The sequence below is a fragment of the Rhea americana genome, unplaced genomic scaffold, assembly GCF_003343005.1.
Source record: "Rhea americana isolate MKP2758 unplaced genomic scaffold, rheAme1 scaffold_231, whole genome shotgun sequence".
Classification (NCBI taxonomy): Eukaryota; Metazoa; Chordata; class Aves; order Rheiformes; family Rheidae; genus Rhea; species Rhea americana.
The window spans coordinates 1,244,220-1,264,393 of record NW_028186348.1 but is presented as its reverse complement, the minus strand read 5'-3'; the positions used below and the strand labels follow the sequence as shown (position 1 = coordinate 1,264,393).

Sequence of the window (20,174 nt, the reverse complement as noted above, 5' to 3'; positions counted from 1 at the left end):
AAAAGCAGATTTTTGTCTTCTTTTTCCAAGCATATCATTTAATCCAGCGAAAGTACTCGCTCTCCATACAAACTCCCCATCTCATATCCTCAGATCCAAAGTGTTTCCTTGTGATAATTTTACTTCCTATGTGATGCCATCAATGGATGAAGTACAGTTTCATTCTCACTGCAGAGCTTCCCATGTACAGTGGACCTACAGAAATGACAGTTTCTTTTTGTGACTTCTAACATCCATATATTCCTAATTTTGCCTGAAGGGTCTATCCTAGGTGCAAGTGGAGACAAGATAACCTTTAACTGCCTGATCACTGAGGATCACAATGCATTGTACAATGGAGCAAAAAAGAGGGAATAGGAAATAGAAATGTCAGGTGCATAATTCCAGTACTGCAAATTTATGATTGTGCAACTTAAACAATGAAACAAATGGAAAACAAGGAGCAGCTGAGCAGTACTCAGAGGCTTAGTCATTACCAAGCCCCGCTGTTCCGCACACAGAGATCTTTTCTGCCAGTGTCAGCCTCTAAATATTAGACATGTACCCCAAAACATTAGACTAGAGCCTTAGAAACCTCTAAAGTTTGAGATCATATGCCAGTACAATGACAGCGTGACTTTTCCGCAATTAATAACTGCCCAAATGGTTCTTGCAATGCTGCTGTTTACACGACTCCTTTATGCAAAGCCAGACTTGTAACAAGTTGCGTTTTCCTAGGTGGAAATATAAGTCCTTAGTCTTTGCATTGACAAGGTCTCAAAATTCACAGAGATACAGCTTTGCTAGTGAAAAGAACTAAGTGCAATCCCAGTCACAAGCATGATTTATTTAAAAATAATAATAATGAATTGTCCATAGTCATCCACTCAGGGAACAAAAAGAACTTTGTAAACCACTTGATTTTGAAATATATAGTCAGTCTGTAGAGTATAAAGTGAATGGTATCTGTCAAAGTTGAGAAATTAAAATGCAAAATGAGTGCAGCATGAAAGAAAAATTAATTCCTTTTGCAGTGCAACTGTATGATCAGCTGTACCACCCTCCCAGCAGGGCACTACGGAGTTCAGGCTGGGCCTGAGTCTTCATTTCACTTGGGGAGGGGGATAAGGGACAGGAATTCCTGCCTCAATGCTGACAGGCTTAAGGAGATAATGTGATTGTCCAACAAGGATATGCTGAACCATCATGAGAGAGAACAGAGAAATATTGTCAACAAAAGGGGCAAAGATTGGGGGTGGGAGCTATCAGCCTTCCCACTGAGAACCACTCAACCATCCAGCTCTCTTCAGCTCCAGTGGAAGTTTCTACGGCAGCCACTGCAGAAACTGGCTCCAGAAAGCACCATGACAGAATGGGTGACAGAGAAAAAGTCCTTTAGCTAAGAACAAGCTGCTCATGCTTTAGAAAGTAGAAAAAAGTATAAAGGGCTGGGAGCAGAGAGCAATAAGAAGGTAAGATGGTTAATGGTTTCCTGCTGCTCAAATTTTAATTCTTGAAATTTGGAATGTGCTATTTGGCTGATAGGAAGACCACGAAAAAGGGACACCCTCTCTTCTTAAAGATGTTTTGAAAGAGAGTTCTGCTTTTCCTCTCTCCATTTTCTTTATTACTCACACTCTAGGGGTTTGCCTCCTTGAAAACAGTAATCAAGGATGTTATGTACTTCAGAAGTTAATGCATTAGCTTTTCCCTTCTTAAGAGCTGGATTCAAGCTCCAAGTCCATTACAAAGAAAAATAAGTGTAGGCATTTCATCCTGTTCACTAGTAGCCATCAAAAAAGCAACCCAGAACTGCAGTGAAGCAGAAGTTCTGCCCAAACAAGTCCCAGAACTGGAGGAGCAAGTGTGGGTGTTTTGAACATGTTTCAGGCCTGAGCAGTGTGTGAGTGCACAGCACCTGAGTGAGATGTATGCTGCACAGTCTGCTACTATTAAGTATTCTGCTTGTGATTAAAAGCAAAATGAGGGATAAGAAAGGAAAGTGAATGAAGGGAGGGGAGAACTAAACTGCTTATGCTGCCACTCTGTGGTTCGAAACAGCGCTTACTGCTCAGTGCGTCGATCTAATTTACACAGCCTCCAAACCTCTATAATCCACCCTGACTCCTGACACCTTATTCAGAAACAACTAAAGAGGAGGCCTGGTGAGAAAGGAAAGCGGAAACTTCGCCACATATGAAGAGGCACAAACCCTGAGCTGTAATGCAAAGGGCAGATGGCAGCTCACCAAGTTCTCTACGAACGGATTCAACGTGGCAGTGCTAGAGAACCGTTAGGAACGGTTTGACTCTTTTGGCAAAAGCACAGTAGCAAGAATTACAAATTCCTCCTTTACTACCTTTTTATATAGCACGAAATACACTATGTACACTTACTGAGGCAAATAGATATTTAATTATAGTGCTGCTAACACCAGACAAAGTTAGTAGACAGCAGCATTAACGAAAGGCAGTGACCTCTGCTACAAGATATACAGACCTCAGCTTTGCTTCTCTGCCCGTGTTCGGTGGGAGAGTCCCAGAGACATCATTCAAATGACTGACCATTAACAGCCAAAGCCCAGGCAACTTCAGGAACGACTACTGTACTACATATAAATTTCATTAGTAGGTATTGGTCACACCTTATCTTCAGAAACTACTCCTTATTTGCATCACTCACACAAATGAGAATCCTAAAAACCAGTCAAATTTACAACTCAGGGATGAGAAGAACACAGCTTTCCTTTCTGGCATTATTTTTAATTTTTTCACAAGAAAACAGCTACAAACAAGTATTTGATCACTGACCACTGATGTTTCTGTACAAGCTCTTTCAGTGACTGGGGCTGGTGGCAGCAGTCCGGTGCAGAGAGTCCCAGTGATCAGCAGGGGGAGCCCAGCCACAATGATCTCCTGCTCAGGAGAGTATTCTCTTCCATCCGCCAACCCTGATGGTTCTTGTAGTGGATTTATGATAAACAGAGATTGGGAACCAGCTTTTTCTGACACAGCAACACTGTACCTGTTTGTTGTAGAACTGTGTATTACAGAAAGGAAAATCCATTCTCAATTTTAAACCCATCTGCACTCAGAACCTTTTCAAAATTCCCTTCCTGGATGATCTGAGGAAAACCAGAGAAATGAGTGTGCAGCCCAGTTTCCATTGCTCCCCCCTTGGGTGTAGCTAGCCCAAGACATACCAGAAATTCATGCTCAACTATTTTGCAAGGTCACCAGCCCAGAAATTTAGACATAAGAGATTGCTTGAATTGCTTAAATAAGCAATTCCCAGCATCTGGATGTATATTTGGAATTTATAGAACAGGAATCTAAACGTTTGGAGAATCTTCCAGGCTTAGTAACATGCATGCTGCATTTTCCTGCTGAGAGACTTCCTCATCCTCACCTGATTTCTACAATGAAAAATGAAAAGGAAGCAAACCATTAATATGAAAAGGGCCTGTAACTCTCAGGCCCAGCTCATAACAGGCCAGACCTTTACACTTGAGAGCCTCCTGCTAGCTGAGAGTACCTACAGAGAGACTGCTAGTCCTTCCTTTATTAATATTGTCTGTTCAGAAAGTTGACAAAACTGCTTAAAGGAGAGTAAGCAGTGTCTGGAGCATGGAGATCAATACAGAAAAGTCCAGTTCTATTTCTGCTTTTGAATTATTGGGGTTCAGCAGGACTTTGAAGTTGCTTGCTCCCCGTTTTCCTCCACCACTGCACAGCTGAGTACACTGACTCTAAGCTTGTCTGTCAGAGAGAGGACCACTCTTGCTCAGGGGCCTCATCCATCATGCTGGACATTAAAAAAAAATTATATCCCAATGTGCAAAGAAACTGAGCAGTTAAACAAGAGTTTCAGTCAGATCAGGTAAGTCTCCTGGGTGCAGTGAGTATCCCTGTCTACCAGAGAACCCAGATGTACCCAAGCTGAGGGCTCTACCAAAGCTGCAGCACTGCAAGGCTCCTCCACCTGGGATAAGCATTCTGACGCCTGGGAAAGCACAAAAGCCAGTCTTCCCTTAGCCTACTCCAACTTGTTCCAGGTGAACCTGAGCCTCAACCTCCAGAGTAAAAGCCTGCTTCCTTAGGCAATTCAATTAGGGCAATTCAAACTGGCAGTTCCTCCCTTCGTAGGGGAAGAACAAGCTTTCTAAATCAAGTCCTCCACCCACACAGAGACAGCAGATCTCCAGGGCATGCGAAGATACTCAGAAGGAAGAGAGCCTTCCAATGCATCAAGCACTCGGGCCTTTCTTTAGCCTCCTTATCTCACAACTTCCTTTTAGCCTTGCAGCTACTTCAGGCTCTCTGGACCTAGCCTGACCAGTCCATCCCTAAATGCCCTGACTTTCTTTATCCCTAGGCTGTCTCCTACTAGGTCATCTCATGTTTCTTTTTTGCTCCCCTGCAGAGAAGCACAACACCTTTCAGTCCACGCTCAGCTGCCATTCCTCAGAAGAAGAGTTTCCTTTCCAGCTAGTAATCTCCTAGCTTTCTTCATATTGAGGAGGAGCGTCAGCTTTTCATTGCACTTCAGCAAGCACTGGAGGCTCTTACAGATGTTAAGGCTCTTGGTCTACAAGGAAGCCAGATACTTGAACTTCCTCTTTCCCATCTTTTGTCTCATCTATTTAGACCTAACTTTTATCAGTGTTAGTACTGTATCAACTAGCAGTACAAACACATACCTGCATGAAGCAACAGAATCACAAACTCAGGTGAAAACCCTGTCTATAGCAAATTGTTTTCAAGAAGCTCCCACTATATTTCAGAGGGCAGAGAAAGAAGCATAGTTACCCAACTCCACAGGCAGGTAGGATTTTCCTCTAAGCATAGAAAGGTTCATACTGAAAGTGTGGGATGGGATCAGCCCATTGGGGAAAGGGAATGGTACACAAAATTGCAAAATTCTCTTAGCTCTGGTGGTCAAGGACATCATACAGAGAAACACATCTGCTGACAAATCTACAAAGTTTATGAGAGAGGACTGCAATATTCTCCAAGCCTGGAAAAGAGGACTGAACAAGAGGTCCATAGTAGAGCTTGTCACTGTGGACATGCCTACCCTATATGGTGCTGACACCAGGTTAGGAAGTCCTAAGCAGGCTAATGTATCTGCACAACAACAATGAAACATGGAGATGCTAACTCAGGCCCCAAGAACCTATGTTAGTTGGAAGCTGCATCATGCTAATTAGAGCTGCCTCCTGGGAGAGATGATGAGCTGGTATTGGCTTCAGCAGTTAACTTGTCCAGAGCAGCCACCGCACAGCTTTACTTCTGGAGTACAAGTATACTCTCAAGTCCCACTGCTCTCAAAATGGGAGATCTTAATTCATATTATTCCATCCTGGGGGATAGAAAGCTGCCTAAGGAAGGCAGGGAGCCAGACTTCCTTGGTCAGTACTGATAGAGGGGTTTGGTGTCTACTTTACTTGAAAGATAATGAACATCTCTCTGAACCTTGATTCATAGCAAGAGTTTAAAGGTCAGGTTTTCTGTCATACTAGAAGGCCTAGGAAGCGGCCTGGCATGAAATAAACAGCTTTGGACTGGATCTGTACATAATACAAATGGTCTGGCAGAATTTCACTTGCTGAACCACTCAGCTCCAGGTAAAGTGCATTGGTCTTGAACCTGAAATTTGACACAAAACTAATAATCCTGTAAACCACAAATTAAATCAAAATACAGCATGTAAAAACATGTATTATTATGCAACACTACCCCAGAACACATTTTCTCCATATGTTTGATATATGCAGTTATTTTGTGGGTCTCCCAATAAAAACACTCCTGAGCAGTCCACATAGTCGTTGCTCTCCAGAAATTTATCAGCTCACTGAATATTTTTTTTATAACTATAGAAAAATCTCAAACAAAATATGCTCATAGCCAAACGCAGCTTTGCCCTCTTCTTGCACTAGGCTTGCTGTGGCAGACCTTTGTGGCTGCAGATGGCAGGAGTAAGTCATAAAGTAATCAAAACACTTCTTTAGACAACCTGGGGGAGTTGGGAGTTCCAAGGTAAACCGTATGCATATGATACCTGTCCTGGGGCTGCAGGGCTCCATCACAACTCTAGGCTCTCCTCTGCAGCCAAAATCAGTATAGAACTACTTCAACTTCTTTTGTTATTCACAACTTTCGGTGCACAGGTAATCAAAAGTTCAAACATAATCCTTGCGTTCTGTTCTCAGAAATGGGCTCATAAGCCCTGCTAAAACCACTGTTTCCTCTTTCACAATGAAGGCAATGTAAAAGAACCTCTTGCTCTGAACTCAAACCAGAGCTGCTGAAGAGTGGGCCTCCTTTCCCTTGCTGCTCCCCTGGATCACCTCCATACTTTTCTCCTTTCATAGCTTCTCTAAGTTCTGAGACCAAACCCAGAATTTTAGCTTACTACTAAACTTCCATAGCATCTGATTTAAATCAGCTGCTTGATCAGCACTATGGTGATAATTGTCTACTTGATTAACCATGTCTGGACTGTTGCCATGTGGGATGCTGTTCCACAAGGATTTCAGGTAGGATTTATTTCTGCCTGTTGTGTTGCTTGGCAGAAATGGACATACCCATGAAGTTTATCAGCTTGTGGCTTTGCTATAGAGAAAAGCCCTGAGAACTACATGTTTCTTGTGATATACAGCTCTGCCAGCTTGTTATTATTGTACCTATCTTGCATTATCTATTTTTACTACATCTTCCAAGGTAGAAAGGCATTAGCTGTCTATCTTCCTCATTGTGTATTTAAAAGTATAGGCTACACAAAAAAAACTCAAAGGATTATATGTGGGAAATGGTGGATACTTCCACTACCCTATAAATACTTCAGTTTTCCTGCATACTTCTTAAATACCATTTGATTGGGAGTCTGTTTCTTATAAAGGCAAGGATCACTACATTTCAACTGCTGTAGACTGTAGATGGCTCCAACACACCCTGGCAACCTTCATCAATCAAAGAGACATTGCAGCAGCCTATTGAAGCAACATCCAGATTCATTCCCTGTCCAATATTTACTGCTATGATTACACAGAAACAGCTAATTTTTTTCTGAAACCGATTCATTAACCACCAGCTAAAACCGTAACAGAAGGGTGGGACACAGGCCCACCCTTCCACCTCCTTTATTTCATGAATCAGCCCTGAATAGACATATGGATCATTCCAAAACCACAGAGGCTACACTAAGAACACCTTGCTGTGAAAATCCCATTTTCCTATTCTAAAAGACCTCCAGCTCTACTCCTGGCAACAAGAATGGAGCAAGAAAGACAGCTGCAAAAGGCTAACACTAACAGACCAGTTCCACCAAAAATGCAGCCAACTGCTACATTCAAAGATGCGATATCAGCTCCTACTGATTGTTTCCCTGTGGCAGACATTCTGCTACTGTCTGATTTTTGATTGTAAACTCCAAACGGTTCAGAGGAGTAATCCAAAGATTAAGTAATAGAAACTTCACATTCTTTCACTCTTGTCTTCAAATTGTAGAAGGGAAGGGATTTCAGATATAACCCTCTTCTCAGTGCTTCCTGTTAGCTAACTTACACATTCTGGCACCAAACTTTCTAGGGAAGTTAGTGCACATCACACAGTTTGGTGCAGATAGTTGTGCATTTGATCCACCTATGTTATGAGTCAGGACATACTAGTTTAGATTCAGTATCATGATAAAATGGTTGTGAGGATTCTCTGACGGGAATGAGTAACATGCCTCCAGCTCAGAGAGCCAGCAAAGCAAACATGAGACTTTCAGCCCTGAAAAGAATACTCATGACATGCAAATTGCAATGTCAAATTCCAGCATGTGTGCTGTCTCCTCTATAGACCTATCTCTAAATTATTTGTTTTAGGAACCATCAATTTCCAACACTGTTCCTAGGAGAAGTAACCAAGGCTCAGAAAGTCAGAGCAGCAACTCAACACATTTTTTGCAAGAGAACAAAATGCACTGATGGAAAACTGCATTTTCTCATTTCAGAGAATTGCCTGGACATAAAACAAATATAACTACTTTATTTCAGGTAAAATCCCCACTACATTTTAACCCAGAGGGGCTTCACATAGATGAAAATACTCTACTGGCATCTTATGCAGGGATATGCTTAATCATAAACAGATACAAAAGATGTCTCTGATAGAAATTTGTGCTCTGCTATGCAGAGACAAGAAGAGAAAGAAGTTTGGAAAATGAGGCACCTAAAGAACACAATTGAACAATCCAGTTTCTGAAACATTTGCAATCAGAGTTTTCTTCATACAGAGACAATAAGGAGTTTCACCATTCTTTCCCACTCAAAATGTGGCAGGGTAGCTGACATTTATGCAATTTAGACTCATTTCAGTAACCATCAACAGCCAAAACTGGTGAAGTTGCTCCCATCTGAGCAGCAAACAGCAAGACTATTGCCTGAACAGGGGCTTGAACCCTGGACCCTCAGATTAAAAGTCTGATGCTCTCCCAACTGAGCTATCCAGGCTTTTCTGTCTCATTTTAATGTTAAATGTAAATTTCAGAGTCTTCCCATAACCTCTTATAGTTTTGAAATTTTCCCTTCCCCAGTGTCTGGGGCCTTTTTCTCTAACATGATAAAAATAATTCCCTTGACATCAGCTTAAATTTACATGATGCACCACTTCTGCTCTGACCATTTGGGAAACAACCAGCCTTCACTGTGGCAGCAAACAGCAAACAAGAAAGACAACCAGATAGTACTAAAGGCATAGTATGCTATAGTATAGTATAGTATAATATAGTAATATTAAAGGTATAGCATAATCTGCTCATGGGGAAGTTTCCAGTGCTCATGAGTGACTCAAGACAAGCCCTGTAAATTTAGGAATAATTACAAAATAATATTGTATTTCTGTATCAAAGGCTGGGAAGATCTGAAAAGGTTCACTTATTTCCACGGCTGAATTCTGGCTTCAACAGGGTTTAGGATCCTGGTTTAGAAGAATGCAGCCTTGTGTTCTGTTCCACTTACTCTGGGGGCAAAAAGATTCCTATTGATACAGAAGTAGAAGTCTAGAACTCAAACAATTTTTCCTTCTTAAAAGCCTTATTTATGAGGATGACTGTAATAAGATGAATATTGTTCTCAGAGAGCAAAGGTTATTCTACTGCCATAATTAAAAGTTTCTTTCAGAAAAACCACTGAGACAGAAAATTTGCTGTCATGTCAAACTTCCACAGATATTACCTGGGAAAATCTGCAAAACCTCTCATGATTTTAAACATGATAAATACATGCTTAAACATGATAAAAACATCATTTAGATTTAGCAATGCTGTGCAAGTGTTGATAATAATAAGAAGTTTTATTCCAAAGCCCCTTCTGGACCACAGCTCCTGCTGCTCTCTCACCTGTCTAGCTCCTGTGCCCACAAAGGACACGGCCTACTCCAAATAGTTCTGCCTCTCATTTCTCGCTGTCCCCCAGCGAGGAAGGTGTTACCTGAGGACTTAGGTTACCTGAGGACTTGTTTTGAACCGCAGGTAATTCTGAATGGCAAGATGGTATCTAAGTTGCAGGATGCATACAAGGCAATAATCCATGCTGACACTAAACGTTCTAGACTGTTAATAAATTCAAGTTTAGAATGAACTGAGCATAGAAATGTAATCTATTAACCTCTTACTATTAAAAATACAGCCTCTTCTGAAAACTGTATGTGAAATGTCTGAACATGCCAGCAGGAGAAATTGTTCCTTCTTAATACATTCTGGCCAGAGTTCATGCCATCATATTCATCTCGCCGGAAAGTGACTTGTGCCTACAAATGCTTTTTTTAATCCAGCGCAGCGTTGGCCCCTCATGCCCGACTGTATGTTCATTCTTGTTTGAGAAGTTGATCCGCTTGAAAAAAGACCCCTGTACACAGAGGGAGCATACATTCCAATTCCACAGGCTAAAACCTCTTAAAGGAGAGGAAGTTATTTCTCATCATAAGAAAAGGCAGAACAAACATTTTCACCCATCTAGGAAATGAGGTAAAGTCTCCTTTTCCAGATAATCTGATGCAAAACTTCTAATTCCGTAAGATTTTTAGTACAAAATATCGGGAATAATCTCATTAGTTCAGTAGTGGAAGGAATCTTGTCCAACAAAAACATTTCATTCATGCTACATTTACCCAGGAAGTCGGTTTCATTTACACTAGTGTCGGCTTTTGCACGGAGATCCCAGTTCACACAGTTCTTTGGATGAAGCAGTAGTGTCATTTCCTTTGAAGTATAAAACTCCAGGAGTTAACAAGAGTGGGGGGAGTTGGCTCTCAGCACACGCAGATGTGTCAAAGTGGAAACAGAAAATGAGAGGAAGGAACAGGAGGGTAACAGTCATGTCTGCTGTCAAGCAAAAGCAGAATTCCGGTATTTCAAGTGACACCTTACAAACTATCAGCCCAGTTCCAGTGCCAGAAAACCAGAACAAGTATGGTTCACCGACACAGACTCATACAGCATAAATTGCAGCAGAATGCCTCAAATGTGGTTTTACCTATCCAGTGGGTCAAATTCTGTCTAGGATAGTTCTGTTCTGCATTAACACCTAATTCTTCTTGCAAGGCGTGCAAATATTCAAGATTTTACCGGACTAGTTAGGGATTTCAGAGATGTTATTCAGGCAACAAGGAACAAGGCAAACTCTGAGTTACAGCTCATCCAAGTTGCATTTGGGTAATGAAAGTGTCTTTAAATTATTAAATTAAATTAAATTATTTAAATTATTATTGCCTTGCCACGCACAGGGTTGGTTGTAAAGTAGCTCAGCTCTGTGGCTGGTATAATTTTAGCTGGCCTGTGTGCCTATGATGCTGATGGGCAGCTGTTCTTCATGGCATCCTCCCTGCTGGCTCAGAGACATCGAAGATGATAGCCCCCTGGAAACAAATTGGCCTCCTCTTCTGCAAAAGGTATGGGGAACAAAATCCAGAGCCAGAACAATTCTTGAAGGAGACCTTCTCAACTGTTGGCCCTCTAGAGTACAGTCAAGTCACGAAGATCTGTAGAAATGCAACTCAGGCTAATCCTCAATTTCTCACTCGTTTACTCTAAATACCAATGCAAGAAAAAGCCGGCTAGATTTATCTGTTGAAAAGCAGATGCTGAGAATTTGGCAAGAGTCAGACCTTCTTGCTACAGTTATATGACATGATACACCACAGATTTACGACAGTCTGATTTTCTATTCTGTCAGGCTGAGGTTAACACTATTGTCATTTGGCCCTCGTGGATTGCATGTTACCTCTCTTCAGGAGAGTTATGTACATCAGTGAATTTTCATTTTACAAATGCACGTGTCCTCCTAAATGTGGGTGGTCTTGGCTCATTTCTCAGCTTTCAAGAGCATGGTCCTCATTCCCAGGGCACCAAAAGCACTTGGCACAGGTCATGCAAATGGGATGCAGCACTGAATAGCTACAGAGAGACCCCACAGAAAATTGTTTTGTCAGTCAAGCCTTGCTTATTGCACGCAAGCCTAGCGAGGGAACCTGCCGCACTGAAGGAAGGATAAAAGACATCCGTTCAAGAGATATGTTTTTGTATCTTAGAATAGACTGGCTTTTTACTAGAGGGTTTATGATAGACAAAGTGGAGCTCAATCCACTGAGAGCACATCAGAAAACTTCTCATATCTGATGGCTAGCTGAAAGACCCACCCACACTAACAGGCCTGTAACCAAATGTCAGCAGTAAAAAGGATTTCACTTGTGGAATTGCTTTGCACCATAAGAAGGTACAAAAGTCAAGGCAAAACAGGGCATTTTCCTGAAGTGCAATTCTTAAGCGGTCAGTAGAGTGCTACAAGTTATGCAGCTTTAAATCATTAATACTGGGAGAATTTTCTCAGAGGTTAACATGGGACTGAAGTAACCTCCGTGGCTGTGAAGCAGTACTTCACTCTGATTCAAAAAGGAAATGTGGTACAGATGGAAAGGGAGCTTAACAAGAAAACTTAAGACAGGACTGTCACTTTTATTTTTTCTGCTTTTTGGTGCAGAAAGACAAGAAATACATGGCTGTAAACCTTATATACTCAGGTTATAGAAAGACATCATCTTTGATTTCATCTACAGTTCCTTTTGTTTCAGCAAACATTTGATTTTCAGGGTGGTCGGATAAATACCTAAGTAAAATTAAATGTATACCATATCACCAGATTTTCCAAAACCAAAATTTTCCTTAAACCAAAATAATTGGGCTGTAGTTCTATCAAGCGTCATCTAAGCATAGTTGAGGCATACAGCAGAAGTTGCCCAAGTGCAGTGGATAATAAAAATCTGTAAGAATCAATGACAGTTTTTATGCCTCTGTCTCTCCTTCTTGTATACATAGAAAATAACAGCATTATTAGCAACTCCTCAGTTAAGAAAAGGTTAAGTATGAAAACAAGTATTTGTTCCTTAGTACAGAAATGTATCTGGTAGGTCAAAAGACACCTTGTTTTGGAATTTCCAGTGGTAGCTCTTTTTCAGTGCATCCCATTTATGATATGGAATCCACCTTTGTTTAAACAAAGGGGGCTGACCTTCCAGAGAGCAGCTCTGCAGAGAAGGACCTGGGAGTGCTGGTGGACAACAAGTTGACCATGAGCCAGCAATGTGCCCTTGTGGCCAGGAAGGCCAATGGTCTCCTGGGATGCATTGGGAAGACTGTTGCCAGCAGGTTGAGGGAGGTGATCCTGCCCCTCTGCTCAGCCCTGGGGAGGCCTCATCTCCAGTACTGTGTCCAGTTCTGGGCTCCCCAGGACAAGAGAGACATGGAGCTACTAGAGAGACTCCAGCATAGGGCCACACAGATGATCAGAGGGCTGGAGCACCTGCCCTAGGAGGAACGGCTGCGAGAGCTGGGCCTCTTCAGCCTGGGGAAGAGAAGACTGAGGGGGGATCTGATCAATGTGTGCAAGTACCTGAAGGGAGGGAATCAAGGGGACGAGGACAAACTCTTTTCAGTTGCCCCGTGTGACAGGACAGGAGGCAACGGGCAGAAATTGAAGCACAGGCAGTTCTGCCTGACTGTGAGGGGGAATTTCTTCCCTGTGAGAGTGACGGAGCACTGGACCAGGTTGCCCGGTGAGGTTGTGGAGTCTCCTTCTCTGGAGATCTTCAAGGCCCGCCTGGATGCAACCCTCTCTAACATGCTCTAGGTGACCCTGCTGAGTGGGGAGGTTGGACTAGATGATCTCCAGAGGTCCCTTCCAACCTTACTGATTCTATGATTCTACAGGGTGTAGCGATCTGTACAGCTACTTTGTGCTTTGGCTGATTGTAAAAAGTTAGCGAAAGCTAAAAAGTGTGGTTTCCTCCTATGTCCTCCAAACCAAAAGTGGCTAAGAAATTTTCATCTAATAAAAACAAGTCAACAAATGAGCCAGTGGACTGGGAGAATAAAAGCTATAAAAAAGGTCTTCACCCGTAACGGCCTTCCAAGTCTGGCTGATAAATCAGAACAGATTGCCCGTAGTACCTGTTTGACAAGCCCAAGTCTCCAAAAACAGATCTGCAGATTATCTACATTGCAAAACAAGATGTACTTCAGTCTTATGCTCCATAAGAAAAACTAATCGTTATTAATTAGTTGTCATGGAAACTCCCAGCCTTGGGAAAGCTATGAATGGCACAGCAAGATCAAATACAAATTGCTTTCCATAAATGCCTTCATCATGATGTTGATAAACAGGCAGTAAGTAAAGCAGAAGTTGGCCTATTTCAGGAAGCGTTGCAGAGAAACAAAGGCCACAGCGATTCAGAAAGAAATGACAAATAAAATATAATATAAATATAACATAAATAAAATAATAAAACAAAGTCATTAGAAAAAGCTTAAGATACTCCAAACAATAACTATTCCAGTTCTGTCAGGCTTTCTTGCACAGAACTCTGATATTAGGTATTGGTGCCTGAATAATAAACAACTGACAAACTCAAACCAGCAATAGCAAGTGAGAAACAGCACTCCAGAAGCAGGGTGTGAAGGCCCATGTTCTTACCACTTGCCGGATGACACCCTTAATAGAGAGGGGCCAGGTGCAATGGTAGAAGGATAAGTATCTTGGCAAGGGTCTTAAATTATCTCTTCATGGGAAAGAAGATGTCTGAGAGTACATTGTTCAAGCTGACTTTGGCTTCCTTCCCTCTTTTCAGAATCTTCTGTGCAGAAGTTACTTTTCCATCTCACACCCAAGAGCAAAGAAGATGCACAAGACTGATTTCACCCAGCAGTGAGATACAGCTACCCCATCAGCAGAATAAAACTGAACAAAACAGAGCTACAGCAAAGAGACTGCTGTATCCTGCTGAACCTGCCGAGCGGGCAGAATGCAATGGGCAGAGCTGAACTCTTGCCAGCGGGACAAAAAAAAGCTGAGGAAGCAGATCTTATTTCTATGTGAGACTGTTTTGTCTGTTTTCTGTTGTATCTGGATGCTGAGTGAGGGAAGGAGGAGAAGAGGGAGAGGCACAAGATTTTGTAAGCTTCTGACTGATTCTTGAAACATCGTGATACAACCAATGCTCTGCTGAGAGAAAATTCAGAACCCTCCCCCCAAAAGTTGGAGTATGAACATAACTGCAAAGCTCGGCAGTATCAGTGCTCTGTTTTGGTACCACAACACCACACCACCGGCTTTTCCACTTATAGATGCAATTTGGAAAGTCCTTTGAACCTTCTTTTGTTGAAATGCTGGATAATGGTTGTGTAGCACATACATACTGCATATACAGATATTATTATAGGTATATTATTACAGTGGTATAAAATGGCTTTTTTTGATGTGAATTTTTAAATTATTTCCATTTTCATTCGGGAAGCACATGATATGAACTGCAGGATTATTAAATTTATCTTCTGGATCAGAAAGCTATTTTATATGTAAATGAAAGACAATTAGATAGATCTGATTTTCTGAAGATGACCAAAAATGGATTACGGTAGCACTTATATGTGTCTTCAAATAAATCAGCTAGCTGTTTCCTTCATAACAATAAAATAAAATAAAATAAAATAAAATAATCTCCCCACACAGCTGACTTCGGAGATGTTCATTTCAAAATTCAGGCAAAGTTTTGTTGCAACACTTGCAGACAGGAGCCAAAGCAGAAGTTACCAAGCTGGACAACAGTACAGGCGTGGTAGCAATAGCTCCATGCAGGCTCAGTGCTTGCTTGCTTCCCAGAAGCCAAAGCAGACTGTGCTGTGACACCAGCCCCCATGTTGTTCCACGTTACTGCAGCAGCAAAGCTAGCTGAGGTGTTACTGCATTACCTGCGATTCCTGCATAGACATTCCCTCAGAAGAAATAGTTGTCTTCATCTGAATTCATTAGAAATATTTAAAGCTAACTGTTTTGAAACAGGATGATAATGTTATGAGCTGTAAAGAATCTTTAACATTAAAGGATGTTGTTAGAGTCAACCTCCAGCACATGATGGCAGTTGTTTAACTGAGACCCAGAATCAACTAAAACGTTATTAGCATTGATGGGGAGAGTTGAAACAACAGTGTATAGAGTTGAATGAGCTTACACAGGAAGAGAAGTTTAAAGTTACTGTCAGATGCATTTACATAGAGTGCAATCACCTACCAGAACTGCAATACAGACAAACCTTATCTGATAATAGGTATCATAAGCTATAGCAATGTGGTATCTGATACCAGCTGAAAGCCTGTATTAACCGTGAGTATTCTAGAATAACTTTGTGCTTGATGAGAGAATAGTATGGACCCCAGACACTTTTTTATCCATTTAGCCATGATTATTTCAGCCTGCTAATGCTTTCAAGGGCATTCCAGTTCTCTTCACTGGTTGAGAGTTACCGATGCAGTGAATGTCAGCATAAGACCTACCTACCCTGAGTAACCAGGGCAGTAGGCAAGCCCCGAGCTAAACCTACAGAGGGGACAGTTCCCGTTAAAGACTGAGGGATCGCATTATTAGACAATGTTATAGCTGACTTTCAAAAGATAGGATCCTCCTTATATTTGGTTCGATATCCCAATCACGGTTTATCTGCCTGTCATTTTTTTACCTTTTTTTTATCACAGAGATCCCTAACACTTTCATATCATGGAACTTAATTCCCATGAAGAATGTGTAAAGTGTGTCCCCAAAAACATTTAATGGCATACATTTACCATTTAAATGTCAAAGTAAAAACTGGAATATATTTAAGCTAGAATTTGACATTGCAAACAAGAATTCAATCCTTATGTAAATGGAAGCTTCTCCCCATTAAAAAGGAACATTCTGTGAACTGAAAGGCTTTTTTCCCCTACTCAGAACTGCAGAAATATCAATTCTAAACACATCTCAATTTGTTAATTTTTGAATTCCCAGCTGACAATGAATCAAACTGTTGTTGTTGCTTAGTCTGTTTTTCAAAGAATGGTCACTGAAACCTTAATTTTTTCACATAACTAGCTATTTGGTCCTTAAATTACTGCATAGGACCACTTTGGTATGCCTCGTGAATACACAGGGCTTGGTGTTCAGCTGGTATAAACAGATTTGTTGAAGCTAGGCTTAAAACGAGCAGCTTAGATTCTAAGCTTGATCACAGAGTTGTTTACTCAAAATTTTAGATCCTAAACGGTAGGGAGAGTTAGGCTCTGCAGATCAGGCTTATCCCAGTCCCTCTGTGGCCACATAACTCTGTTTTTAACAAGAGAGCTTGTTAGTAACAGAGAAGCAAAAGGTCTGTGAGGCCTCACCAAAGAGGAAAGAAACCTGTCTGGTTCTTTCAGGCAGGTCACGTGTACAGCCAGGTTGCATTTCACTCAAAAATGTTGTTTTCAGTTTGCCACTGCAGAAATGCAAGCATTGTGTGAAAGTCTGCAGCAAGCCTACCATAGTAGATTTACAAGAGTAACCCGTTACTAAATAGCCCCTGCCTATTAGCATTACTGTAGAAAACTGGCTCAGTGAAGGTGTCGTCCACTGCTGGAGCAAGTGTTGCCTGAATTTCCATCTTTAATCTTGGCACAGCCTGTTTTCTCAAGAGCACATCAGTATTTCACCTTTATTTTCATGTGTGTGATCTGACAGCTGCTGTTTCAGCTGTGAAGTGTTTCAGCTATTTGTTTGAAATGCCTCCATAGGCTCCAGCTCCAGACGGTTGAGCTGTGTGGAACAAAGTTGTCCTATTCCAGCAGCACTTGTGTGTTGCAAAAAACTTTTTATTATTTAATCTTCTTCTTGCATTTTGCATAAAACCACAAAAATGTTCTAAATGAAAATTAATTTCATGCAAATTCTTGTCTTGTTCCCAGGATACTTATGCAGGCAATAATTCTTGTGGGGTCAAAAGTTGAGCCTAAGGCTATCTATGGGTTTTGGTAATTTTTAACTGTGTAGTGTGGTTAATCATACCAATTTTCATTCTTCATTTATAGATTGTGTGCAGGGTGAAATCCTTTTCTTAAGGAACACTATTTAAGTGGTACTAGATTGCAATCATGAAACTCTGTTTATCTAAGTAATTATATGCCCATCTATTTGACCTCAGTAATGTTACAGGAAGTTTCTCAGCAGCAAGTCCTGCTCTTGCTCTGCAGGATTCCATATTGGAAGGCAAAAGAAAATCGAGACTCCCAAGCAGCTTGACTTCTTTGCAGCACAGCCTGCCATGTGACAATTCTGGTTATTTGGTAATCTGTTGACTAAGTACCAACGGCCACTTTGCAGGAAATCTTGATCTCAACATGAGCTTTGACTATGCAAAAGCTGACTGAGGGCTTTAGGGTTTTTCTCATATTCTTGTCTGTAAAAGTACTTTCACCCTTGGATGTCACCATTCACATGAATTCTCCTAACGGGTCAAGATCTCTAAGACGTAAGTTACCACTTTTATTGGAATGCCTATAGCCTGCAAACAATTTATGTTGTCACATCTGGGGATTCAATTTGTAAACAATCCTAGCAGGCAAGGAGTTAAAAGTGTGTACATCAAATTAGTACCTCCTCTCAAGCAAAGTTCCGAAAGAATGGATATACTTTCAGATTGCCTATAAATGGGCATATTGTAATTGTACCTGTTGCTGTAACTGTATTTCAGTGCACACCCTTTGCCATGTGGGTCATGGATTTGTCTCTGTTGCCTGAAAAGTGGCAGGCATTACAGTATATTGAGACAAATATTAATCACAAATGCCAATGATTTGGACACAGAATTTGCTTCCACTTTCCTAGTTTGCTAACAGAAGTCCCATACTGAAGACCAAGACAACTTAACTCCTGCAGCAACATTTCAGATGGAGAATGTGCTATATGTATGTTTACTTCCCCACTAGTGTGCACACATATAGGCATCTTAACCAGGAATTACCCGACTGCCATTAAACCCAATTTCCATTACTCTCATAGACTCATTAAAAGGCAGAATTTCTGAGGAGTTAATTATTCGGATACTTGCATGGTAAGCAGTTCCACCCTTATATCCTCTTAAACCTCCTGTAGGTAAAATGCCTTTCCTTCTTCACACAGAAACAGTGGGAGATAGTTTGACACTTTTCTTCCCCACTAGGGAATATTTTCACTAACACAATCAGTATTACTGATTCAAACCTTATTTCATTTTTGAGTTTATAGTTTTTTCAGGCTAATTCTTTAATCTTCTAGTCTACGAACCAATTCTTACTTTAATCTCACAAGTTTACTTGCTTTTCATACAGAAACGGGTAGGTCCTGTTTTCTGATCTTCTGGTGTCATCTGCTCCCAGGTACTGCAGCATTTTTCCCAAGAATATTGACCATTGACATGCACTATGCAATATATTTTTGTTTAAAAAGCTATCCCCCCAATCCTGATGATTGGCCCCACACACTGAGGATTAATTCAGTATCAGGAAACAACTTCATGGTCTTTGGAAGGAAGTCATTATAGGAATACAATACAAAACTTTTTGCTCTTCTTTATTGTCCAAATTTAGGAAATCTGACTCTGGCCATCATGCTCCTTGTCTCAGTGGAAAAGTTGTTTCAACCAAAGCACTGTACATTTTGTGGAGAAAATGAAGAGCTTGTGGCTACCAGAGCAGAAAAGCACTAATTTACAACTACTTCAGTTCCCCTGAAATCAAGATCTTCAAATAGAAGTTTTATATGTGAACTTAAGCTCCTGAGTTAGCTGTGTTTTGAAAACCATGTTCTGTGTTTTATGAAAGTGGGTAAGATATACCTAGTTGGTATATATGTAAGATATAAATTCAGTCAAAACGTTGTTAATTTTTGCAAGAACAAATGTTTACAGCATTGACTATATTACTCATAATCATTGACTACAGTACTCATATATGTATATTTAATTAAGGGCTTCTTACAGCCTTATGTATAGTCGCATAAATTTAGTGTTTTGCCTATTAAATATTAAATGAGATGTTAGTAACCCCCTTAAGTTTTTAATGAAGAGGTGTGTATTCTGGTATTACCTGCAGAGTTGTTACTCAGGTACAATGAGTTGCCATAGAAGTTATTAAAAGATCTAAGCTGACATGGTAGGATTGTCATTTTAGCTCCCGCTCTTGTATTGGCTTGGTTTAATTTATGCTACAAGAAGCTCATTAGCTAAATACAGACAGTCTTAAGCCAGCCTTGCAAGGAAGCAGTTCTCACCCAGCACTGAGATGGTGAGTTTGACTGTCATTTATAATTTTTGTTGTTATTTAGAAAGCTGGAGCATTAATGTACAGAAAATTCAATTGTACAGGATGATCTTGATAACTAGAAGATTGAAACCTGAGACTCCATGAACTCACTGACTGCCAAAGGTCAATACACTGTTAAGACATCCGCAACATATTTGCTTGCCTAACAGCGGAACATGCTTAAAGATCACATTGGTAGGCCACATCAGCTAGATTAGATGATGAACATCTGATAAACATAATTTTAAAACAGCTGCACATAACAGTCATTCCTTAGTTTTAGTCAAAACCTGTGGATTTAATCTGCAGTCATTATTCAGGTAAATATGTTATATTCAAATATGGCACCATGTAATAGCAATGTTACAGTTGCCTGCCATAGAATCCATACTTCTGCAGACAACAAAGTATATTTTTATAGAGACAATACTCTGAAGTTTCCAAGTAAGTCTGTGCTCAGTAGAGTCCCTGAAACTATGCAAGTATCTGGTACAGGTCTACCTGAAATTAGTTTTTTTTTTTTTTTTTTTTTT

At 40.8% G+C, this 20,174-nt stretch overlaps 1 protein-coding gene and 1 non-coding gene across 2 annotated transcripts in view; both read right to left on the bottom strand.

Annotated features, from left to right (window-relative positions):
* Positions 1-20,174, bottom strand: part of LOC146595254 (uncharacterized) — a gene marked incomplete at its 3' end in the record, with an annotated part of 208,796 nt that overhangs the window by 135,100 nt on the left and 53,522 nt on the right. The gene's annotated exons all lie outside the window — the stretch shown is intronic.
* Positions 8,404-8,476, bottom strand: TRNAK-UUU (transfer RNA lysine (anticodon UUU)). The gene has a single exon. It is a non-coding gene; the product is annotated as a tRNA-Lys (tRNA).